At 43.9% G+C, this 27,186-nt stretch overlaps 1 long non-coding RNA gene across 1 annotated transcript in view; it reads right to left on the bottom strand.

The window, feature by feature from the left end:
* Positions 1 to 27,186, bottom strand: part of LOC138684699 (uncharacterized) — a 337,043-nt gene that overhangs the window by 299,625 nt on the left and 10,232 nt on the right. The window contains exons 3-5 of the long non-coding RNA XR_011323946.1: positions 24,044 to 24,180; positions 22,885 to 23,001; positions 22,420 to 22,531 (exon numbers count right to left, since the gene is read on the bottom strand). This is a non-coding gene — a long non-coding RNA (uncharacterized lncRNA). The remainder of the gene's footprint in view (positions 1 to 22,419; positions 22,532 to 22,884; positions 23,002 to 24,043; positions 24,181 to 27,186) is intronic.

Below are 27,186 nucleotides of genomic sequence, written 5' to 3'. Positions count from 1 at the left end.
GCTTGCAGCACAGTAAATCACAAGTACTTGACTTAAAAGTCCTGGACACCCCTCTGAAACTGTTGATTCAGGGAACTAAGTTCAAAGAAGGAAAACAAATACAGTATTAAGAAGCAACAATAGTTAGCAAAGAATGTGTTCATCTTTACATCTTTAAAAAGTTTAAAAAGATCCAAGCAGCATATTGAATTATTTTTCCTTTGCCTTCAAATGAGCACTCCCAAGTACTCGTCAAGAACAGAGACATTCAAATAGGCAGAGTGGATTAGAGTTAACACCTCAAAGAGCCGGCATTTGCCAACCATCGTTGCCCTGCCACATTTTACTTAAAAAAGATGAAAAGAACTGGGGTAGAGAGGATTTTAAAGCTTCTATAGAACAAGGAACAAATAGAAAAAAAGAAATATTTCTAAAGGATGCGTAAAAACACCCAAAGCTTTGAGCAGAAACAGAATGTCTTTGGCCAGTTTAACATTATCGATTTCCCAAGAGCAATTTTGGTATAAATCCACCATCATTTATGGAAGCTCTGCCCAAATGTCTATTTTCAGATAGTACAGTAATACTATAGCCCAGTACCAATGCTGAAATAAACCTGCTTAAAGGACTAGCAGCTGCCATTAATTTTGGCAGAAGTAGTAAGTTATTTGGAACCCATTAATACCAACATGTAAGGCAACTCAAGAACATCAGCCTACTGGGAGACTTCGCCACCTTCCCTCCAGCTTCTTGTCAACATTGAGTATATAGCGTGGAATGCAGCAATAGATTTCCACTTGCCTTTTACAAGGAACTAATGCCATGCTACAGTTTAAAACAACCACCCTGTTACATAGGCCTCTCTGTGTTTAACAAGCCTAAAAAGCAGCACTAAGATAGCAAGAATTTTTGCCCGGGGACAGGAGAAGAACTTTCTTTATGAAGATCCTCCCGGCTCTTAACATTGGATTCATCCCCTTTTTTTGTTGATCTTATTGTCAGAAGTGAAATTCCAACTAGCATATCCAAACCTCCGTGCAATTTTTTGTATTTTTTAAACCAAACATCTTTTCTGAGTATAGCTGCTAATGGAGCCTTACACAGTATTACACTATTGCAATAAAAACTTTATTTTTACTTTTTTAAACATAAATGAGAAGTAGTAAGCTATTTTGAGCATCACCTACTGGCTAGATATTCCTTACACGATGAAATAATGTATGCTTTACATCACTACATCTTACATTCCTACACTCGGGAGCACAAGCACTGATGTTGCAATGGGTATTAGGGCCTGGGTAACTCTTCGTACTTCACATTTAAAAAGCAGTATTCCCAGTTTAACTTACACAGGTTTTGACAGTGGCAAACTCTGACCCCTCTGTTCTGCAGTCTCTATAAAAGGCACCACACAAAAGAACGTAAAATAAGCACGAGTGAATTCTTGCAAAATTAGAACTTAAGCACACAAACCACAAATTGAGTCCTGACATGCCTATTTTACCTGACGTGAAATGGAACCATCAAGAAATAGAACTACTACTCTGAGAGACTTTCTAGGAAAACTAAACCCAGATGCCTAGTTCTCTTCAGCCTCAGATAGCTATTTCAAAAAGTCAAGATCACCATTCCTCTCAAAGGACTCAAATGATCTAGTCTCTTCTCCAGTTTTTTTCCCCATTAGAATATGCAAACCTTCTGAAAGTTCAGTTCCTAGGGCAGAAGAGCAGTTCTGTTTTTCTAGTATGTTACATAGAGTTTTCATACACCACTTCCCTAGTGCACATCTATAGGGCAAAGCTAGTTTCACCACATACGTACATTAGCAACACAACCGCATCTGGCTTTTCTCTGCATAAAGCACCCATTATGTAACTGAGCTAAGTGCTCATTAGCCACAGTGAACACTACAAATGGCCGAGGTTAGCTGACTGAAAGACTGACCTTTCTGAATATCATGCCTCCAAAATAAACTGCACCATCTACAGCGTTTGATGTTCTGGTTAATTGGAACCTCTTTTTCCTACATTTTGTCAAATGCAGTAAATGTCACTGCAAATTTTAAGTGACAAGAACTTGGAAGACACATTTAATTTCCCAGTGGCATGCAACAAACTAAACCACTGTTTGCACTATGCTTGTTAGAGCTGATCTCAAAGGCCCAATACGTAACAAGAATTTGAGCAATGTTCATTTACACATGAGCTCCTGCCCTTTGACCTCAGCTGCAGTTTAATTTATGATGATGCATAATGGGGTGACTGCAAAATTAGCTGCGTAGAGCTATAAAGACAAACGCAGTGAGTTGGAAACTCATGACCAGCAGCAGACTCTGCTCCAGTCTGGTTGCTTTACCTCACCAAAGAGCCCATGTGAAATCTAAGGATGGACCAGGTCAAAACCTTCAGGCCAATGCAGAGTTGCATCTGCCTGTGAGGTACGCAGAAACCGATGTGCACTCAAGCTTGGGCATATTCATATACAGCTTATTGTTTAGACCCTCACCTTTTCTTCCCAATCTAAGTAACTTTCAGATACAGAAGGGTTGAATACTCTCCTACAGAAAAATAACTTCAGATCTTCACATGGATCATCAGGAGCTTAATTCCCACCCTCAATCTCACATTTTGGGCCTCGAGGAAATGCTGGAGCTTCTGAGGTATTTTTTCATATTAAAAATGTCTTGTACTCAAAATTCTCTTTTCTATCTTGGACTGAGAGTTCATCTCTTTTCATACACACTATACTTAGTACAGTCCAGTAAACTAAAATAGTAATTAAAAAACCTGCAAAGGAAAACACATCTCAGCACAAATGATGATATTTAGGCAACCAATTTTTTGCTACTCCATTAGTTACTTTCCATACTTTGTTACTTCTGTACAACCTTGGTCAGTTTTCCTCTTTTAGCTTCCCATAATTTAAAACACACCCTCACTTTCAGTATATATAGTTATTTACGTAACCATACACTCACTCAAATGCCAAAAAAGTAAGTTTTATCATTAGCCGATTCCTCTGAACAATGTCTTTAACCCCAGTATACCTTTCTAGCATAGCCATCTTCAGCTGAAAAAAAAATCCCAAATGTTGTTAAGACGACTAAATATGTTTTAAGTAAGGTTTACCATGAGCACCTTTTCACAGTCTCAGATCACAGAAAATATGACTCCATATCCATGATGAATGTCTCCTTCTTATTGGATTTAATGCCTGTCATTCAAGATACTCTTTTCCTTTGTGTTGGCTGCACGATACAAAATCATCACATACTGTTTTGCTGTTTTGACAGGACCATGGGGGTGGGGCCCACACAAGGTTTCACAGACAAAAGATAGATCAAGTCCTAACCCAGGTATAGAAGTCTCACACAGACATTAGAAAAAATGATGGAAACTAACGATGGCAGCTGTATCTGCATCAACCCAGGACTACCCATTGCTTTTTCATCCTCCCCCACAGCCAGCAATTAATGCGGCCTTCTCCTCAGAGATTTCTAGGGTCTGTCAGATCAGACAAATAAGCATTCAGGTAAAAAGGAAAATGCAAAGCCACAACCATTATACACCCATGTAATCCACGGAAGAACTATATTACGTATATTACAGAGTAAGACTCTGTGGACATATCTGCCCACAGCTACTCTTCTGTAGTTAAGTGGGGCTACAGATGGTCTATTCTGGGAAAAAGAAAAGGCAGCTCATGCAAGAGTAGATATGGGTTTCTAGTTTTGCTTTGTCCTTTCCACAATAAAAAATAGCAATTAACAGTAAAACAGCAACATTCTTGTCTTACATCCGAGTCAACTCTCCTTTCTCTACTGCTCAGAGAGCTCATTTTGCCACCTATATTCCTGACGTTAGCACTTTGCAGCCAGTGCCATGAAGCCACAGGCTGTCATTAACAATGCATTAGAATTTCACCACTTCAGAAGCCTTACGGTAGAATAATTGTCTGATGAAAAGCCCCCTTTCATTTTTCCTCCCCCATATGACCACTGTGCCTTCTGCTGCCCTTTTTCCTGCCACACGAGGCCTGAACAGCACACTCGTGCTGTACATTGCTTTTGCAGGTATATCCCTTACTGTCTATCCATGCTTATTTTGACTCAAGATTGCGTATAATTAACATGATACTTCACATACAAACACTGCAACTGTTGCTTCAGCCAGTACTAGATCCTGAGCAACAGCGGTGTTCTACTGACTTGAAGGTCACCCACAGCTTCACCTCTTTCGCAAGAATACACCACTGTCAAGCAAAGTGTAGTGGGACCTAATCTTCAGCAAGGCTAGAGACAGCATAAGAAAGACCTTGCAGACTAGCACGTGAGAGTCGCAACACAGCCGTTAAAAAGCAACAGTTAAGTATCTCGGGGAACAAGCCACAGTATCATTTACATAACTCTTCCGGCAAAAAGGTGAGCAATGTCAGGTGACCACAAAGCTGGGGACAAAGCCATAACCAAAACAAAAGAACAAAGCCTTCATTCAAGCCTGCCAGAGTCATTCAGGTAATCAGAACACATGACATTTCATTCATCATTAGCTCTGATATCTTTATGAACTTTTGCATACTCAAGGAGTCATCCACTAACTCAAATATCCCACTCTGTCTGGATCTGGGTTGATCGACTCGCAGAGGCTACGCCGGTCTACCACCACTGCTGGCCCAGGATCCTTAAGGGTCAGGGGAATCAAGTCATCTGCACCCCCTCTCCACAACCCCCACAGTTCTTTGCTTTCTTTCAACAGCCATTAAGTCAGTAAAATTTAGCTAAGTCACTAAGAAGCCGTGGATGTATTTTGGAAGTATTCAGAGCTCTCTTGGCCTTACACAGTTTCTGCAGTATTTTCTTTTTCAGAAGAACATCTGCTGTGGCTCACGCCATCTAGCCCAGCATGCTGTAACAGAGGCCAGAAGCGGACACCTTGCAAAGGGTACAAGAATAAAGCAGGCACACGGGGACACTCATTCAGAACACGCTCCTGGTCCCTAACAACTTGCAGCTCTGGGACTTCTTGAGCTCAGGATGGCTTTTCTGTATTTAACAACTCCCAACGGGTTTCCATTCCAGGCACTTGTCCAGACTCCCCTTGTGTCTGACAAGCCATCACTCACTCAGTCAGACCTATGTGCAAACCGGCGCTTTGCTCCCCGGAGACCTCAACGGCTGCCTCCCGCTGCTCAGCCACACTTTCCACCTCTAGCACATAAAGTCATCTGTACATATCAACGCAGACAGCTTGTCTAAGGGTCCTCTGCCATCAAAACAAAGGTCCCTGTCCCCTCAATACATAAAAGACAGACAGCAGACATCTGACAGAGAAACCCTCACTCCTCGGCACAGTTCTGTCGTATATTTGGAGCCCACCATGGCAGGGGAAGATTCTGACATCACTTTAGCAAGGCAACGACCCCGCACTGTTCCCAACTGCACCTTCTCACAGTAATCCCGAGCTCCTCGCCCAGGCTTCTGCCATCCTCACGGTTTTTAAGTTACATGGGGCTATTCAAGGCATCACTGGTATTCTTTCTGACAAGGCCTCCAGTCCTGTGCTCACAAATGACACCAAATCACACTTAGTCTGGTGAGGATTCGGCTTGTGCCTTAGAAGAGCTGGAAATAAGTTTCCCCCTTTCCTGGTGGCCTACTTAATTCTTTTTCTATAACCCTTCTGTTAATCTCTTCTGCAGAGCTGCAGGTCCCTCAGTTGGGAGCATCCCACATGGAACCTCTGGTAATAGACATGCGGCTAAGCCAAAGTAGACACAGCATGATCAAGAGAAACAGAAGAGAGCTATTCCTTTCTTTGCTGCATTTATAGCTCCACATAGACCATACAGAAACCTGAGTTCCAGTCCCATTCCCGCTACCTGCTGCAAAGTGGGGAAAGACCCTCCCATAATCTGAGGGAGCCTGCAGCCTTCCTTGTCTCTGGAACAGGAACAGAGATTAGTTCTTCATGTCCTTCTGTGCAACTTCAGCATCTCTGAGCAGAGATCAATTCTTAATGTGTATAGGTCCCACCACTGTGGGTTCCAAGCACTCTGATGCTCTACGTCATCCACTGAAGCGACAAGCTTATCCTATTCAGGAGACTTACCTCCTCCCATCCTGCTCTGATCAGTCCTATAACGATTCCTGACAAACCTGCCTCCCATTCCTATCCTCACAGCTTCCTCCATCTCTCTTCATAGAGCAACGCTGTGTCTTAAGAATTTGATTCCCATAGGAGCTCTCTGGAGTCAAGCATCTCTACTGCTCTGCAAGAAGATAAAAAGCAAAAAGCAAAGAAAAAGGAGAGGGGGTAAGTACTTACAAATCCTCTCTGCAAGGTCAGCCACTAATACACTATGAAACTGTTAACTAAGAAACTTAAACTTAACAGGTCCCTTGGGTCAGATCATGTACATTCCCTTATATTCTTTGTCTCCTTTCCCCATCTGTCCCTTCACCTCTGCACTCACTCCTGACAGGACAGACATACTGAGACGTGTGACAGGCTGAAAGAGTTTATGTCTCAAACATTGTGCTGGGGCAAGTTCTGCTTGAAGACAAACCCTCCACAGCAAGGAACCAAGGTGAAAAGCCCATCAGCTCAGACATCAGCAACAGGAGGGGGAGGGCATGCCAGAGGGCGCACAACTCCCTGTTCTGATGCAAAGATCAAACTGGCCACATCTGCAGGGAAGGAGAAGTTACTCCACAAACGACCCCCAAGCCCAAAGGCTCACAAACTGCTCATTAACCTGACGAGTTCGTGTGCCCGCCCGAAGGAAGGGCAAGGACGATAAAAGGACACAAACTAAAGCCCCATGTGCGCAAGCCCACCGGGACTGGACCCCTCGGCTGACTGAACCAACGCTGGACCCAGAACCGGTGAAATCTTCCTCTCTTCCTTTTTCTCTCTGTCTTCTCTCTTTCCTTTTCTTTCTCCACAATCCGTACACCTCATCCGTTTCAAGACATAAACCGTTAACGAAGTCTGAGACTAAGTGTGGATCCAGCCACCCCTAGGCCATTTTCTGACGAGGGGTCTAGATAGCAAGGGGGTCTGCTCTGAACCTTGTGACTCTCCTTATTATATGGTCACCCTGGGTTACGGGGTTTACAGAAGTAGTCTTATGCCAATTCCTGCTGTGAGAAACCCTGCCACCTACTATCACGCTGCCTCAGTTCAGTTTGCTTCTATCATAAATAAAATCTTTAACTGATCGTTTGGTGTCGTTTCACCTTAATTTAGCCCAAGGGAATTTTGAATTAAACACGACTTCCTGGTCTGTCCAGTCTGGGTCATGACAACATGTCTGACAAAGCCTGACCAACTAGGAAAGCTACATGGGAATTTGGTAAACATCCCAAGAACACCCCATTGCCCCTCCCCCTTTCTCCTTCACTGCATCTCCGTTGGGATTTGGATTCCAACTTCAACCTACTCAGTAAGTGACCTGCATTCACTACATCCCTTCTCCAGGCAGCTGCTTAAATAATTCTAGATGCTTTGTAGCTGGCACATTTCCACAAGAAAAGAGGACCCCACCACATGACCACAAAGGCACTGCTTCCAGTTCTAGAGCCTGCTCAGCTTGCAGCAAGCCCTGGCACCCAGGCACCAGGATCAATGCATTGCAACTACCAGCAGCTGTTAACTCCAATTCTCTTTCAGCACAGCTTAACCCTTTGCAACCGAGTTATTCAAAAGCTGCAGGAGGCAACTACACAGCTTGAAACCTCTGCTCTTACACTTCACTTGGGATGGAGATTAGCTTTCAGAAGCATGAGGTGAACACATTACCTTGAGGTTCCAGTCCTTCCACACCTTCACCACCTAGCACAAAAAATTCACACCCACCTACAAGCCACCATCCCCCAAAGCAAGCTTGTCAGCTCCACATACTGCACTGCTGTTTTTCCTACCACATGTAATACATGACTTAACATACTGCTCCTCAGTAAAAACAGGTAATTGCCTCCTGCAAAGCTAACTACTTAACACCACCAAACATGCACTTCAAAGGGTTCAGTGAGAACGAGTACCCGCCTTCCACATGACAAACGCATCTTGTATGAGGAGCTGCCTGAGAAGAAGGTTATGAAGGTTACTCTTGAATTTTTCCACCTTTGAGTTGTCATTAAGACTACTGCCTCTCACCCAAAACAGAAGCAAACCTGTTCAGACTTGATTTACTCAAGTAGCTGACCACAAGCAGAAGAAACAGTTCCTGTATCCTGAAAGAGCAAGTGCTCTACTTGATCTCCTCCATCGCATGACTTCTTCCCCCTGTCCTGGTTTCAGCTGGGATAGAGTTAACTGTCTTCCTAGTAGCTGGTACAGTGCTATGTTTTGAGTTCAGTATGTGAAGAATGTTGATAACACTGATGTTTTCAGTTGTTGCTCAGTAGTGTTTAGACTAGAGTCAAGGATTTTTCAGCTTCTCATGCCCAGCCAGGGCACCTGACCCAAACCGGCCAACAGTGTATTCCATACCATGCGACGTCCCATCTAGTTTAGGAACTGGGAAGGGGGGGCGGGGAATCGCCGCTCGGGGACTGGCTGGGTGTCGGTCGGCGGGTGGTGAGCAATTGCCCTGCGCATCATTTGTACATGTCAATCCTTTTATTACTACTGTTGTCATTTTATTAGTGTTATCGTTATCATTATTAGTTTCTTCTTTTCTGTTTTATTAAACCGTTCTTATCTCAACCCAGGAGTTTTACTTCTTTTCCCAATTTTCTCCCCCATCCCACTGGATGGGGGGCGAGTGAGTGAGCAGCTGCGTGGTGCTTAGTTGCTGACTGGGGTTAAACCACAACACCCCCACACACCAACAATTAATATCACCAGCTGTAGTGACATTATTCAGAACAAATCACTTGAAATAATTTCACCCACTCACACATTCCCAGGTGGCAACTTCTAGGCCCACGGACTGTGCATTACACAAAAAATGATACTAAAATAAAGAGCCTACAAAACATATAAAATGGACTCAGTTACATTGCTCCAGAGGTTAAAGAGCCTCAGACACTACAGATGAATTAGCTATCTCCAGGAGAAGAATTTTTTTGTCCATGCTCCGTTTTCAAGTAAACACTAGCTTTTCCACACCACTCTTCAGCTGAGGCCTACGTAATAGCTGAACAGGATAGCTCTTCCTAGCTCTGCCAGTGATGTCCCTCTGCCTCCCCTTACGTATTTTTCCCCAGCGTTCACCTGCTACCTTCATTCAGACTGCAGGCACTGCAACACAGCTTGCCTTGCACTCTCATTTCTTCCAACATCTGATACCACGGGGCCTGGACTCTGACTGCTTGCTATAAATGCAAGCAGTAACAACAACAGACAGAAAAATATCAAATGCAATCCTAACAGACTCCCACTTTCACCTAGAAGTTTGCAACAATCTCTTCAGTCGCAGTATATACCAGTAGTTTGCTGCTAGAGCAGGGAAACTCTTCAGTCTCAGAGCAGCAGCCTTACAGAAGAAAATCCTGTTCATCTCTAGCCATCGCATTTACTCAGGCATCATTTATTTTAAGTCTGCTCTTTCTTCATTCCGCCTCAGGCCTAGATCAGGTCAAGCAGACCAACCCTAACCAGAAGCAAGAGCTCTCTAAAGCATCTATTAGCGAAGTGCAGGCTTTTGTACGACTGAAAGAAAGCCTCTCTAATGAGCGCCTTCCTTCCAGCTCTTTGATTAAGCATAGTGGCCAGAACAGCAAAAGTGACAGAAATGTTCACTGTGGGTCTTAAATTTAGCCTGTGTAGCCAGCCAAAACAACTGCAGCTGACTGAATATGTGAACATGCACTACATGATGTGAATAGGAGAGAAAACTCAGAACAGGCAGGCAAAAATCTGCACCATGGTGCTGCCGATTTTTTACAGCAGTTACCCCCGAAAAAGCTGTATGTACAGTCTACTGAGCATTGTGGCCAGAGCTTCTGGCTTCAAGGCCTCCATGTCACAGATGGTTTATCTGGAAAAACAAACAAACAAACAAAAAAACCCAAAACAAAATAAAAACCCCAGTAGCAGGATAGAACTGCATAGGTTTCCTTTGTTAATGGGAGCAAAGAAAGGAAGGGAAAAAGATGTACACACAGTAATGAAAACCTCACAGCAATGGTAAAAACTCCAAATAAAATACAACTCTCAGTGAAAGCTGAGGTCATTACCATATAATTAATTTTAAGGATTTTTAGGAGTCAGTATGAAGGACAGCAGGGGAAGGGTTCATACTGTGTCGTTTCCGAGATCAGCAAGTGGGAGTTTCCTTTTTAGTAAGACAAATCACAACACTACTCTTCTGGAAGAGAGTAGTAATAGATGCCTGGGATTCTCTACAGCTCTTGCAATTCCCTTTATACATCCTACCACCATGGCAAATGCAGCACTTGACACTCCTTTGGAGCTAAGACAGGCAGTTGTATATACTGGATATCTAGATGCCTCTTCTTAAAACAGACATGATCTTACATTCACAGTAGTAGTATTTTGCACGTGCCAGGGGAATATCCCCTCCACCTAGCATACCTAGAAATGAATGCACAACGGACAGTCCTCCTCCTCCTCTTCCTCCCCACCCTTGCAAGTGCACACAAAATCATTTAGAAGCAAGCTCTCCATTTCCTTTATTGACTTCAGGCATAAAAGGCATTACTTTTCAGTAGCATTAGCTTTCCCTAAAAGAGCTGAATCCTTCATAGCAGTCCATGGGTACAAATCCACTACAGAATTTTTATGGATTCTGTTATTCACCAAGAACTTTGTCAAGTAACAGCAGCATTGTTCAAACAAAATGGCATCTTAGGACATGGGAAGGCTCTGCTCTGAAGTCTGTCACTGACTTCTGTGTACCTGCTAAAAGACAGCCCAGTCCCATTCAGTTATTAGCATTTAGCACAACACAGAGCTCAGTATGTGTCCAGGCTCCAGCACAGTTTGTCCTCTGGACTCCACTGGGGAACAGTGCACGTTACTATATGCCAACCGCCACGCTGAGAGATGCTCTTCTCCATGTTGACCTGTGTCCTCATCACAGTATTTTAGGGTCGGGTTGTTGTGTTTTATGATGGTTTCCTTGGGGGGGGGGGGGGGGGGGGGGTCTATTGATCCAGATAAAGCACCCAAAGCATAACCACAATTCAGAGTTGTCCACAAGATAACACAATCAAGGAAGCAAGCAAGCCTTGAGAGCACTTTGTACCACACAGTTCCTTCCACTGTTGACTGCTACCGACAGGGCTTCTTGCCCCAGCTGGAACCTCTATCTGTCTGCAGTAGTGATTTCTCTCTTTACAAAGAAAGAACAGTTACCAGCTCCCTATTGTTATTGTACTTATTGTGAAGTAGCTAACACTATGTGTTCACAAACTCCATAATGCTCTTGCATGGTAGTACGCAACGGCTTGGTTTTTATACTTCAGTCAAAAGTGCGCTCCTGCATTCTGAAGCCAGAGGCAGGGAAGAAAAAAGCCTGCTACATTTAATTCCCATTTCTCCACAGCCATCAGTGAATTCTCCTGTACTTGGGCAGAACAGATCCAGTAAACGTTACCACTTAGAGGACACACATCCTACTGAACCCAAACTTGAATACTATACCCAGCAGAGACATTAAGAATTTAGTTACTCAAGGAAAACACATTTAATAGCTTCCTTTCTGACAAAGCTTCTGGAAGCCAGAGTCCACCAAAATCGATGTAAAGCATTAGATTAATCCGTAATGTTCTGCAGATATGCACCACTACACTTCACTTTGGAAGCTGCAACTGCGTGTAACAGCCAGTTCTAGAATAGAAGTAATTAGACAAGTTGAAACAAGAGCTAAACACTCACCATGAACAGCCACTTCTGTTTTCTTTACGCCATCTATAGTCAGACAGTTCCTATGTACACTCTGCACCTTTAAAAATGGACTTGAGCGTAAGATTTTGCTGCCTTTGTGCTGTCAGCTAGGATAATTTTTTAAGTCATCCCCTGCTGTATGTTACACATAATTGAAAAAATGATTTTGAATAGGTATTACAATGCTCCAGTGACATTTCTTTCACTTGACCAGCATTATCTGTAACAGCATCCATCTTCCTCAAGATTTGGTCCTGTAGATATTGTCCTCCCCAAACAAATTTCCACAGCGGTAGACAATTTGTCTTGCCTTTATTTTCTCCATCAAACATACCTCAGAGAAGTAAAACTTCGCTCCATGCTAGGCTCTTAAGTCTTTCCTATGGTTAGTTTATGTATGTAAAAAGATATATCAGCTATTTCTTCCACTGAGAGAACAGCCACCTCATGTTTTCCTGAAATTATCATACAGATTGCTTACAGAGTGACTAATATGATTTTCCTTATTTAGAAGTCAACAGATGTTTAATATTGCATGTTCTGTTTAGCCTGATTTGTGTCATGCTTGAGGTGTCAAAGCTGAGAGGCTAGCCACAAAAACAGCTGATGCTGTTGAGCCTGGCCCAGGACTGCTATATTTGTACTGCAGGACACTGAACAGCCAGATCAGAGGAAGTTAAGACACTAACAACTAGGCATATTCTAATTTTCAGCTAGGAGCTCTTGTGGGAACCAAGGCAACACAGGAGGGCTGAAATCCAAAGCTTTGCCTTGCTTTTAAGTGCTAGCTAGTTTGCCTCCAGGAGAACCTAGGCAAGGCTAGCTAACTGAAAAGCAACTTGACAAGAGGAAGAATGCTGCAAAACCATCAAGGAGCCCCCACAGTTTGTTCCAGGGAAGGCTCAAATCCCACTGAACTGGCACCTCCTCACATATCTAAACCAAGGCTTGAGAACAGACATCGGTCAAACATCAATCCTAGAGCGCAGCACAAGGCTAATGAGATGAGTGACCTGCATTATTACACGTGAAATCACTTTCCCCAGCCTAAAATCTTATGACTGAAGATACAAAATAAAGTTATTAGCCAAGAGATACCAGAGACCGTTAACCTAAGTCAAAGCCCTTGGGAGAAGATTCCCTGACATGCAGCTACCAGACCAGTTTGGGGCAACACAAAAAACTTTGTGAGTCCGTATGGCCAAGAGCAGCATCTAGGACTGGAAAATAAAGGAGAAACAAATGTTTAGGGAACATTTACTCTCCACCTTGTCTAATGCCACATCTCCCAAACAAGAGAGCTGTTCCATTGCCTTTCATTTTTAATCTGTCTCTCTGCTCAGATACCACATTTAGAGAGACATTAGTCAGAAAATTGCCCCTTTGTACCATCATGATCTATCCTGGCCTGAAGCGCTTAGGAACACAGTTAATCACCTGCTCGGAACTAGGCCAGTACCAGAGTCCTTTCTCTCACCACAACTGTTTTGCTTCCTCCTGTCACATTGTCCAGGCCAGCTAAATGAACATGATGAGTCACATAAATATGGGACCCACACGCTATACAACCTTGCAGACTGAATTCCTGGCATGCTACAAGTTAAAGGGTCCTCTATCATCCTATCTACTAAAGCCTAATAAAAATTATTTACAGTCTCTCTGGGCTATCTGCTTCAAGCCTCTCCAGCTCAGGTATGACACTTTCTGGGACACTATTACGTTTCTTATGGCACTGTGACTAGCAATCACATCTGTACCTGACTGTCAGGGGACACTCTTGGCTGAGCTGGCCACCTTGGTCTATTGCTGAGAGCACTGAAATTTCTCAGTTGAAACATTTGAAAGTTAATGAACCCTTCTAATACAAAGCTCCCACAGCTCAAGAGTTCTTTTATGAGCCCGACACATGGCGGAGGCATAGGAAAACCTCACTTTAGGCAGGCCTCTCTTTTCAAAACGTGCCAAGGCAGAAGGCCAGACTCTCAGACACCACAACAGGCGGACAGTCAAGAGCAAAAGGCATGACCCGCAGCAGCTCTGGATGGCTCCGCCATATTACACTATACTCAAGGCCACAGGAAGTGCCCGTAGCTTTGCTACGGGTAAAGCTATTGCTTTCACTCACGAATTATAACAACCAAGAAAAAAGACATCTCACTGAAGAACTAGTACATCACTAGAAAACAGGTCAAGCTAAGCTGCTTTGAAGGCATGTGTACACAGGCTCAGATTTACCAGAAAACTGTAAGCATATGAGAGAGCACACATCAGTTTTTTCCCTTTCATTGTATGGAAAAAGCACAGTTGCCCCAGTGGTGGGGTGGGTTTTTCCCACCTCTCACAGAGAGAAATGCATTGTTTTAAATAGGACCGGCGATAAATCACAGGCACTCACTGAATGAATACATGGCTGTTACAAAAGGTAAAGCACTCCTAACTCTCTGAAAACACTCATTGAGTCAAAGTCATTATTGAAATGCAAAACAAATATAACAAAAAAAACCTCAAGTCAGCTACAAAGAAATGCCATGGGGAAAAAATCTTTTCAAAACAACAATTTCCTTGGGTAAATTTTCATTTGAACTTTGGTTCATGTTTCAGGGACATCTTTGTGTTGCAGAACTTGAACCTTCAAGTGTGGGGTCTAGAAACAGAGCCTGGCTACTGTACTCTATCCACAGTTCTACCCGACGTACCACTTGACTGAGAACTGTTTGCCCATCCATTTTTTAACCACCAAAACACATCAGTACTCCAGCAGACGGTTTCAGATGCAGAGACCTGCTAGACATTTCGACAGACATTTAACGAGTTCTTCAGCAGAAGGCAAGAGCAGAAGACAGCACAAAGGAAACCCAATGCCTCTGTCCCAGAAGCACAACCTTCTTCCATGTTCTGCTCATTTCAGTTAACCGTTCCCCTCTCCAGTACCACACACCTTGCCCAAGTGACACCGCTAGGCCCAGGGATACCACTGCACTTAACTGAGACCACCAAACAGGATCAGAGTGGTACAGCCCCACAAACACACAAAGCACAGGGCAGACTGGGCTATCATTGCAGTGGAAAAGGAAGGGACTGGCTTTTGTCTTTTGGTTTGTGGATTTTCTTTTTTCCCCTCTTTATTCCTCTCTTTTTTCCCCTCTTTTTTAATTGCTAAGCCTGCAATTGGGGTTGAGAATGGGGAGGGGGGAAGGGAAGAGAATCTGGTGAACAGCTGGGGCCCATCACTTTTCATTGCAGGTCTTGGAGAGATGTGGTTGACAGAGTGATGCACAGAGGCTGTCCCAGTTAATGACTTCACCATTCTCCATCATTATCCCCATCATTAGGAAATTAGAAGGACAGAAGGTATTTACTGTAAACCTGCCACCTCCCAAGGAGAGATAAATAGAAACTGATAAATGGGATCTTCTGGTGCTGTTCGTCTATTAACCTTCTGCTTCCCAGTTTAGGCATATGCATGCTATCCTGCCATTAATATCCAGTAATTGGCATAGCAGTGGGCAACACAATCCTACCTTTAGTGTAGGAACATCTCCTGTGCTGCACACCAAGTGCACAACTACACTTACATCAAAGCTCTGCTAACCAGGCCAGCGAAGAGCTGCTGGGCAGTTGCTTACACTTTAGCTCTGAGATCAGAATTACCAGTCAGTCCTGGTGGGTCTTAGGATGAGGCACCAATGTGGTCACAGGAGAGATGGGGAGAGAGGACTGCATGTGCATGACCTCCCCTCCACAGAAGCAACAAAACAGCAAGAGATACATTTGCACCTGGAGCTGAGCTGCTATCAGTTCTGTCAGCCTACCTCTAAATACAGCTCATGAACGCCTCCAGGGAAGAGAGTTCCACTTCGCCACAGTCTCTGAACACCAAGGAAACCACTGTCCTCACCAGCTTGAAGCAAACTGTTCTGCAAACTGTTAAAAAAGAAAAAAAAAAACAACAAAAAAAGCAAGCTTCAGAGGGCTCAGAATTTATGAACTTACTTTCCTAGTTCAAGAGTAGCGAACGTTTCAGCAACTTGTTTGACTAACACTTCTGCGGTGCTCCCTTGCTGCATGCGAGGAGCTCTTTGCATGCACCGACTTGCTTTACCCCCACAAGACTGAACCTCTCAGAAAGGACTAAGTCCTCAGAGAAATAAACTGAGCCACTACCTCCTTCCTCAGCAACCAAGCCCTGCGAGGCTGAAGCAAGTCCATATTCAGAGAGCAGGATTTTACCTGAACCAGCCCCTCCGCCCCACCACCACACAGCAAAAGCAGGCCCACTTGCAAGTCAGTCAAAGACCTCTCAATCTGTTTCTTCCACCTTTAGTATCGCACCTCTACTTCGGAAAACCTCACCGCACTGCTCCTTTCCTCTGCGTATTACTTGACGTAATTAACTGCTTTTACTTACCCTACCTGTAGACCTCTAGGCATCTTCCTTTCAACCAGCATTATAGTTTCCAATGCACATGATGTGCAGGCATCTACAATTCAGAGACACCAGCTAAGATCACAGCTGCATTTCCCATTATGAACAAGTTAAGCCTCAAGTTTCCATCAACTCTGACACAAATCTTAAAAGACTGCCACATTATTATGGTTATTTTTAACAACATCTAACCTTTGTCAGAAGTTGAGGAAAAATGGAGGGCCTGTTCTCGCATGCACTAGCCTAGCAAGCAGGTCATCTGCTCTATGTTGGATGGACAGCTCCAGTATTTTGGAATGCAAGTATTTTTCTCTTCTAAGCTCTGGTAACATCTGCAGCTGCACACTCACATCCAGAAAACATTTTTCAGGGTCTTATAGTCAATAAGCCTTCTTCACTGACATAGGAGAAACGGAACATTTGAAAACACTGAAGTTCTGGGGCTTGAAATAAGTTAAATAGCTTGCTTCTTCAAATAACTCACTAGAGACATTGCTAAGTCAGGACATTAAAGCACGAAGTAAAATCAGATGGTCTCCTCAATAAACTGCCATAGAACTCAAGGGGGTGCACAGGCCTAACACAAACAGCAGCTGTATTGCAATAGCTATCACCCTCAAAACAAAACAAACACACACCACACCTGAGAAGGTCACAATCCCAGCTCAAAGAGCCTGACATACTTTCAGTTGCCTGTATGGCATCACTGAAACAATTCAAAAGACAAAGAACTTGTTTCTTAGTTGTGTATAACCTGAGCAGAAATTGACAGGTCTAGTCTCAATTCATTTAAGCATAGAAAAAGAAATACTTACTCATTTCAAATATTTAATGGACATACAAAAAAAAAAAAAGAGAGCCAAAAGCTCCATTGCTGCTTCCTGACACAGGCTTTAGGACTCGAGGGAATCTCTGCTTACAACACTGAAAAAATATACAGCCTTTAAATCTTGTGAAAATAGACAGCCAGGTGAAATACAGGAAAACCACTACCCTTACTGAAGAATACTGTGCAGAAACAACCTGTACATGAAGGCCACCTCAGGTACTGTCACTGCAGGGAAGCTTCCTTTATTCAGAGTTCATTCCTTCTGTCGTGGTTTAACCCCAGCCAGCAACTAAGCACCACGCAGCCGCTCACTCACTCCCCCCCCATCCAGTGGGATGGGGGAGAAAATCAGGAAAAGAAGTAAAACTCCTGGGTTGAGATAAGAACGATTTAATAGAACAGAAAAGAAGAGACTAATAATGATAACGATAACACTAATAAAATGACAACAGTAGTAATAAAAGGATTGGAATGTACAAATGATGCGCAGGGCAATTGCTCACCACCCGCCGACCGACACCCAGCCAGTCCCCGAGCGGCGAATCCCTGCCCCCCCACTTCCCAGTTCCTAAAGTAGATGGGACGTCGCATGGTATGGAATACACTGTTGGCCAGTTTGGGTCAGGTGCCCTGGCTGGGCATGAGAAGCTGAAAAATCCTTGACTCTAGTCTAAACACTACTGAGCAACAACTGAAAATATCAGTGTTATCAACATTCTTCACATACTGAACTCAAAACATAGCACTGTACCAGCTACTAGGAAGACAGTTAACTACATCCCAGCTGAAACCAGGACACCTTCCAACCTCAAGACAAACTGGACCGTACTTTATTTGGTGTCAGAAAGCACACCCCCCCCCCCCCCCATTGCACATGCCTTCAATGCAAACAGGCACATCAATTCCTTCTTGTTCCAGCCATTCCCCTTTCGTTCAAGGCAGGGTGGAGTTTTGGCACCAGCGGGAAAACCCATGCTACTGCTACACTTTAAGACTTCCCACCTCCATCAGATTCAAGACAACACTTCTAGAAAACTACTCCAGTCTGAATCCACTTCGTGCAGGGGACCACTGAGCAGTCATCTCCTCCCCACATCCGTACTGTCCCTCCCAAGGCCAGCCTAGTGACCGGAATAAATCACAAACCTTAAAAAGCAGTTGCCCAGCTCTCAGGTGGCTCAACCCATGGCACCCACAGGAACGCAGAGCTAACGAACTACTTCCTTAACCCAGTCTCACCATCTTTTACCACGCCTTAGAGATACACGACCCTGCACAGCCACACAATGACCACAGTGCCGCTGGCTGGTCTGCAGGTAGAAGTTGCATTTGCTCCTTCTATACACTCTATCTTGTACACATTAATTCAGTGCAGGAGACTAATGAAAACGTGACTGTGATAGTGAGTTCTAATGGTAACACAAGTATTAATTTCCATCTGTCTAAGCAACTGGCAGTGTCCATCAATTACAGCGATAGCCAACTAACAGTTGCAGCTGCAAAATAAAAAAAAGCAGAATTAACATTTCAAGTTACTGTCATTCACCTGAATTTTTTACAGTTGTAATTAGCAAGCTGCAGAAGCTGTCAACAATCAACATCAGCCAATCTGTCTGCACCAGCAACACAACTGCCTGCCAGAAATTGTCTTCGACAGGTTTTTTTTCTCCCCTTGCTTCCCCCCATTAAAATTTCTCCTTCAAACCTCCCTAACATTCTCATCTTCTTTACCACCAGTCACTAGAATTGAATGTGTCAAAACAGAAAGAGACAGAATGACTGACACTTAACTGATGAAGTCATAATTATCTCCTTGCTTCACTTCTCAGTACAAAAACATGCTGCTGTCTCTTTCCCCATGACACTGCTTCCCTGCCAGTACAGGAACAATACTGCAGCCCCTTCATGCAACTTGGCCCTTACCTAACCATAAATATGAATTTATTATTATCTCTAAGAAAGAAAAGAAACATTCCTGAAGGCCTACTCTTTGATGAGCACATGCACCTGTTTCCTATTCTTTAACTTAAAAACTTGTTATACTCTTTACCATATCCACCTGTGCCATTTACTTCAGGCAGCAGATCCCCCAGGACAGCTCTATCTCAGAAATACCCAAACACCCAGTGCTTTAATTTATTTTCTCTGTTGCACTACACCCCACAAACAGGAAACAAAACAAGAAAAAAAATCACCAAAACAATAAAAGCCCAAACATTCACTCTGTTCAGTGTTCACCAGAAACCAATACTTTTTAAACACCTGAAAGCGTGCAAAGCTTACTCTCATAAAGAAACATCCTAACAGAAAAAAAAGATCTTGAACCAGTCCCACTCTACTTTCACTGAAAAGTTTTGTTGTTTGTGGAGGGGTTTTGTGCATTTGGGTTTTTTTCCGGGTTTGGTTTTTGGGTTTTGTCTTTGGGTTTTTGTTGTATTTTTTTTTAAATAAAACGCCCATATTTTCTAAGCTATTCATCCTTCTTGAAACCAAGCTGTGGCACAGACAACGTATACTTCCTTATCAATTAAGAGTTTATTTTTAACCCTTGCATTTGTAGTAGCAGACATCAAATTACTTTACATATATTGTAACTAGACATGGACAGTTCTAAATGACCTGGAATAGCTTGCTTCACAGAAACATCACTTAATATAATAAACTATTAACTGAATTCATCTCACATGGATGAGCTCTCCTCACCTACTGGAGCAGCAGTGAGGTCATCTCACACATCGTGATCAAAGGGGTCTCTGACTGTAACACCACAGTGCATAACAGTTAAAACAAACCATTGCTTCGAAAGAAAGCTACAACAGTCCAGTCCACTCCACAAACATATACTGCTATCTGACCCCTATTTAATGCATTAATTAAACTGCCAGTTGAGCAACCAGAATAAAAGGATACAGACACACCAGAAAAATAAGAAGAGTCTCAACAATTTTTATATCCACCAAAATAAAAAGCCATGAACAAGTGCTCATTCCTTTTCTTAATTAACCACCGTAGAACAGATTTCACACAGAGCTTTTACATTGAGATTTAGAAAGCTGGATGAATTAACGCACGATTTATGAATTACTACATACCACCTTAGAATCATCTGAAACTGCAACAGTATATAGGGCAGTGCTGAAAACCCTTCCCTGGTGCTCTTACACAGGTAATATTTATAAAATGCAACATAACAAGAGAAAAATCCAATTATTAAAATGAAGTCTCTGAAGAGCAGGTTTAGAGGGGAAGTTCCTTGGCACAAACCTTCCTCACCTACCTGAAAGCACAGCAGGTAAGCCTGTTAAAAAAAGAAAAGCTACTACTGCAGAAAAGGAGATTTAAGGCCTCTTAGCATAAGCAGAGCCACTGCACAACACTGGGCAGAGTTAACCCGTTTTGCAAAAACACAAAACTTGACCTAAATCCCTTCTTTATTAGCCAGGCTATAAAATACAGAAATGCTTCCAGCTTCTCGCAGCGTGTCACAGCCTGCTCCCCTTTCAGCACACTTTGTTTCCAAACATATAGCTTCCAATAGGGCTAAGCCCCCACTTCCCTCAAACGCAATCTACAAGCCTCAGCTCGCAGAAGTAGCAGGAAGAAAATGGGGCCATTAGACTTACTTGGGAATAAGAAACTGCAACCAGGACTTAACCTCCGAGGACACCCAGCCCACCCCCCACCCTAAGGTGCTGAAAAGGACTCATTTCCCCAGCACCTGCAGCTTTCTTACCCAGAAAGTCTCGTCGGGCTCATCGGGACGCACGGGAATGGGGCTACCGGGCTGCCCGCCCGCCCTCCCTGCCCTCAGACCACTTCCAGAACATTCTGCGCGGGCGGCCAGCGCTGAGCACACTGCTTCACAGCGAAGGGGAACGAACCCTCCCCAACCTCACCTCACGCTAACGGCTCCCGCGCGCTGCCGCCCTGAGGGGGATCAGCACCGCGCAGCTGGCCCCCCTCGCGGCCAACGGCCGCCTCAGTTTAAACGAGGCGCGCGGCGGGGCGGGCGCGGCGCCGCCCCGCGACGTTCGAGGCGGCCGCTGCAAGGAAGGGCCCGCGCGCATCGAATGCTAGGAGGCGGGAAAGGGCTGCTTCCCCTCAGAAAGCTGAAAGGAGGGACACGCCGCCCGTTTTCTTGCGCTTTAAGTAAAAAAAAAAACAAAAAACGCTGATTACAGGCTCGGCCGAATGCTCCACTCCTGCCCCAAATCCGCCAGGCCTTCCTATTGAGCTGTCCCCACTGACAGAGCCTACAGCTGTGGTAGGTTTAGGATGGGTCTTCGCCAGGAGCACTGGCCAAAAATGAATCAGGCGGGAGGAAGAGGATTGAACGAGAGAGAAGCGCACTACCCACTTCCAAAACAAAGGTCACATCAAAAAGGCTTGCGAGGACAAATCGGGCTGCTGGCGGCGTGCGGTTTCGGCCAAGAAAGGCGTCGTTTCAGAGGAGCCGAGGGGCCCTTCGACCAGCCGTACCGGGCGTCGGGGGGCTAAGGCCGCCATTCCCCGCCTGGAGCTCCTGGAGCTGCGCGGGGGCTCTGGAGCAGAATGCTATCAGGAGTTTGTGTGGATCCAAAACTTTTCAGAGGAGCAGATGAAGGAGGTCAAAATGTGACTCGGCTGGCCCAGCTCTCCCGTGCAAGCCAAGCTGTCTGATTGACTGCAGGGCGACTGAGCCATCTTGTCGCTCTGGCAGGCAGGAGGCATTGCCACCTTTGATGGAAAATACAGAGAGAGAAGCGTGCGTGCAGAGGAGGGGGGGTGGCGGAGGACTGACAGAGGGAAGCAAGGGGAAGGGATGGATAGGAGAACACCAGGGGTTGCGCAGGGTTTTGTTTGGTTGTTGTTTTTTTTGAGGAATGCTATGGGGTCCATGGATTATTTCCAGTTCTGACCCCCTATTCTGAAATAGACAAGAGGGGCGTTCAGTTCTGGTTTTCAGCTTTCTCATTTAGGGCCAGTCTCCTGAAGTTCAGTGATCCTGTCACAGCATCTTAGCTTTTTGGTGCTTTCAACTGCTTTCTCTCTGAAAAGCCTAGCTGACTAAATGCAGACTAGCCGGGGGAAACAGCAGCACAGCGAGTGTCAACCCCACACAGGAGCGAGTCCGAGCCTCCGAGCACGTTCCTTAAACCTACTCAAGCAGGATATGCTCTTCCCATCGAGGATGCTAAGCAGAGACAAGCCCTTAATGAAAGTGGCCTTTTATGATTAAAAGTACAGGGAAAAGATCTTTCTCTTTCCTCTAAAACAAGAAAAGCGAAGTTTTGCATACAGTATAAAAGCATGCCAACAACCACAGCCAAGGTGGCTTTCCTTAGCCTTACCCCTGTCTTGCAGGCTGTCAAGAAAGTTTAAAATTCCATAGCTTCCATCATGTCATACAGAAAATGCAGATTAAGTTTCCTTCGGGTCCAGCGGGAAATGCAATGAAGGAACCTAAAATAAAATGATGTTCACATATATGTTTTTTTTTCTCCTGCTTGTGAGTCCTTTCAATTGCTTCTACACATGAGCACTGTACACTGTCACAGCCACAACACTGCTGCAAACACATGGGTGCATTGGGTATGGGAACACACCATGTATATTTGAATGACAATACACCAGCCCGTTCTAGGACATGGTAATAACTTACGTGAAAAAATAACTTGTGGAAATACCGCTCAAAATTTAACGGTTCATGGGAAGTTTAATTCAAAACACTTAACAGCACCCTCTAAACATAAAAAGAAAATTTTTACCCTGAACTGCTGTTGTAGGTTTGGGGGTTTTGTTTTGTGGTTGTTTACCTCCTGTGTGCTCTTCATTCTTTGTAGTATTTTGTAAAGGAAGAAGTTTGGGGTTAAGTTAAATTGCAGTAGGGGATTGCTGGCGGTTTTTCATCTTTAAAATTATCCAGGATTTTTCTGAAATGACAGAAACGAGATCATTAATTCCATTTATTAAAACCAGTAGAATTAGGATCGAGACTTGAGCAAGCACTAAGACCATATGACGTAGTTGCATCTGTGCAGTCAAGACATTCAAATGCCCACTGCCTAATCCTGTCCAAATATGAGAAAAAATAACCAAGATGTCAATTTTAGATGAATTAATATTTAACTTGAACAACAATTTTGTTCTTGGAATATGTATTTAATTGTACTGTTTAAGAAGTTTTGGGAAAATCATTAAAACCTTCGAGTCCTGTGATTCTCTTGACTTAAAATGGATCTTGTCAAGAGACCACTCATGTGAGTAGGCCTTTGTGAAGCCAGGCACTTGTTTTGTGTAATTAGGCGAGATTCTTTACAAGATATTTTTCAAAATGACCCATGAAATTTTTTACCGTAACCCCCATGAAAATCAGCACGATCTGCTCTATAAAAATGTCTGCCTTTTTGCAGACCCCTCAACATTCACTGGAGTAGCCTTTTTTTTTTTTTTTTTAAAATACCTTCCACAGATTGAAGTGTACAGACAAAATAGGAGTACACAGATCCCAGTTTGAAAACCACTACCCTGGGAGCTTCTGACTCTGCCTTACATCAATACAGGGCTATGTTTACATAGTCACTTACAAGATGTACAACTGTATTAACTTAAAAAGGCATGGAGGAAACGATTCAGTTCACTTCGGTTTTGCTACCTGATAGTAAGACTTACAGCTAGACTTCAATTTTTATTGAAAAAAAGGGGAGCGACATGGGTAAAGCATAGAGTCCCACTGAACTAAATAGCAAAACTGCTGCTGCCTTAGCTGAGACTAGTATTCGGTCCTAAACATACGCAAAACATGTTTTCATTGCCATGGTGCTAACTGGATCTGCCCCTTCTGAGAGGATTATTAGCTGAGCTTTTAAAATTCTGAGCCCCTGCGGTCAACGGAGACCTGGGATGGAGACATAATTTGCAGCTTGCATGTTCACACACAGCTAGAATAAGGGACATCTTCCATGCTGAACTCACATGGTTGCTTTAAGGCTTCTCTGACAACATGTTTCCTCAGATGACAAAAAGCTGAAAAAGGAGACTGCAATCAGGATGGACCAAACAGGTTCGCCCCACAGGATTTCCCACGGAAGTCTCTCTTCCATGAACAGAGCCTGAAACAGAAATACAAGGCTGTTACCAAGGCACCCACACTCAGCATGTGTTACTCCACAATAAACATCACCACCTTCAGGAGTCTGTTTTCCTGGTGGTGTTTACAGTTACATCTGCTAGAAGAGAGACTGCTCTTTGTCATCAGTAGAAGGGTTGGAATGACACCCAAGAAAGCCTGAATCGGCAAAACAACGCTCAGCTCCAAGTAAGAGATATAACAAAAATGCAACAGCCTCACGGGACATTTGGATCCCCGAGTCCTCGTGGTTGGCAACTAGACATGCAGGGACGATCGAGACTGCAAAGCAGCAGTCCGTAAGTGCCCAGTGGGGCAGGAAGAGGATAGCTTGGGAAATAAATAATGAGTCAGTACTGACATTTTGGGGGGGTCTTCTACCATGGAAAATTGCAGCTTTTTCTTTCTGTTCAGACTGAACTTATTTAAGAATGGCATCTACCCAGAGTCACAGTCCCGTTCTCTGATTTCAAAAACCAGATTACATTCTGCAGCACTCTCTTAAGTAGCAGCAAGCTGGCTCCTTGGTACCATTTTGTCATAAACACACCACTCGGCAGACCCAGCCCTGTGCCTGCTCACACCAGTTTATTCCTTGCTTGGCTCGGGCGCCATCAGAAAAGCTTAGTGTTTATTTAAGTGAAAGTCCCACTCTCATGGACTGCTCCCAGCTGTAAGGCCTTTTGCTCTTCAGCTTGCACTGTACAGGGAACCCTCATTTATGTGCATCTCCCATAGAGAGCGTGTTTGCACTTTGCTGTCAAGGGTAAAGGCAAGTAAGGGGAAACGTAGACAAAATACGTTCCCTGAGACAACCAAGCTGGCTAGAGTTTGCGGAGAAGACAGTCCACTGAAAGGAAGGGAATGCGATCGCTAGGGGGTACAAAGGACTGCAAAGCTGCGGAGGAGGGCAACAGAAACCATCGCTTTTGCCCAAACTGCGATCTTCCTAGACTAAAAACTACGAAAATGCAGTTCTAGAGCAAAAAACCTAAGTTGTGGGAATCGGCGCCCTCATTACTTCTGGCAATGCCACAAGTGTCCAAGATGCATCTTGAGGCACTGAAATTTGTTAACATCTTGCCACAAGCAGAAAGGGAGTCCTCAGCTCAAACCTAATCTCTCTGTACAAACACAGGCCTCCAGGATGAGCTTGGACAGCCAAATTAATTGAACCTCTGTGAATACACAAACAGCACCTGTTGTGAAGTCAAATCCGTGAGAGGGATCAGATAATACAAGATGACCAAGTATCTGGTTCTGTACATACTGAGAAGAGCAGGTGGATAACAAGCGCAGCTATTGCTTTCCCTAAAAGCATTTACAAGAACAGTTTCTAGGAAACCGTAAGGATTCTTAGATTTTTCCATCCCCAAGTGAAATATTAGATGTTTGTCTTTTCCTTCAGTAGAATTAAATTCCTGCCAGGCAAATAGGACACAAGAGCAATCTATAAAAGAACAATCCTTGGAAAGAGGATCTGACTCATGCTCGCTCTCTCCTGCATAGCAGCTGGGTTTTAATTGGTTTATTAGGAAGTGAGCATAAAAACTAGAGAGAGATCACATTTCTGATCAAGCATTCAAAATTAATGTAAATAAGACAATAATAAATATTTCATATGAAGCATAAACCGGTGCCAAGCCATTTTAAGGGGGGGGGGGGGGGGGGGAGGAAACTGAGCAAATAAGAAAACATTGCTATATAGTGCTCTCCTGTCTCAAATACAGTTTCAAGGGACGCTGCTCATTATAGTTCCTGACCTCCTAACAGATGTGTTGTCCCTCGCTTTTACTGTTGAATATTATTTCTATTGGGAATGAGAGATTATGAAACTCATAAGTGATGGAAAAAATTATTTATGACCCAGCAGGGTATTGCCTGAAAGCGTCCTGCCTAAATAGCACATTTTATGTCTAGGTTTTGCATCCGGGCTTTAGCAGATAGAGACATATGCTTCTCACCAAGGGCCTCCCAGATGTCAAGACAGAAGATGGTTCTTGGCCTTAACACAACTGGCCATCTAGTGGGAAAGAGGGAAAACTACTAGGCGGTTCGAGGCATTTTCCCCCTTTTAAACTCTCGACCAAAGTCCAGTTAAGGGAAACCACAGACAAAGTTTTCTTAAACCCTATGAAGTCTGACAAAATTGTTTTATCCTTTTCTAATCTGACCAAGAGCCAAACACAGTCTAAGGTGTTCAAGATACACCAGAAACCACACAACAATCATAATTTATTTTAAAAAATTAAGTTGTGTTTAAAATTTTATTGTGACTCTGGAGTGTCTGGGGAGGCCCGAGTGTGCCAAGCGCTACAGGAACATTGTAGACACCTTCCTCCACAGACAACTGCCAAAACAGAGGTGGCAAGTAATGCTGGAGCAGGAGTAATTTGCCCAAGGTCAGTCCCCTCACCAATTGCCTTTTCCCAGAGAAAAATACACAACTCTGACCTTCCCTTTGCACATTTTCAGCCTGTCCTACAAGCTACTGACCAGAAGCTAGAGGATGCACTCCAACTTCAATAGCATCCTCGAAATGTTACAGAACACAAACAAATGTACTAATCGAAAATCAATTTTCCACTGTTGGGACTTCAGCATCACAGAAGGAGCCAGAGGAAAGGGCCAAGTTCAGCTATTACCAAATCATCTCGCAACATTTCACAATCCAAAGGGACTACAAAGGAAAGCAAACAGGCACTGTTATTGCCAGTCATGTTTATTGGCACTAAGCCTCACCAATGGACAAGGTCCATGTGTCATCAAGGCCAGGCCTAAACGAGAAAAATTACATTCCTTGCTTGACAACATTTGTGATGGCACCTCTAGTCTAAGCTAATTTAAACATCTCTCACAGAAACGTTAGGGAACAGAGCCGTAAGAAACTATGTTTGAAAAAATCAATATTATCAGCAAACAATGGTGTCCTGGAGATTGTACTGTTCAGTACAGAGACAAAGTCTTGTCAATATTTGTTAATGTTTCC

The sequence above is a fragment of the Haliaeetus albicilla genome, chromosome 1 (genome assembly GCF_947461875.1).
Source record: "Haliaeetus albicilla chromosome 1, bHalAlb1.1, whole genome shotgun sequence".
Taxonomy (NCBI): domain Eukaryota; kingdom Metazoa; phylum Chordata; class Aves; order Accipitriformes; family Accipitridae; genus Haliaeetus; species Haliaeetus albicilla.
This window is presented reverse-complemented; position numbering and strand designations above follow the sequence as displayed.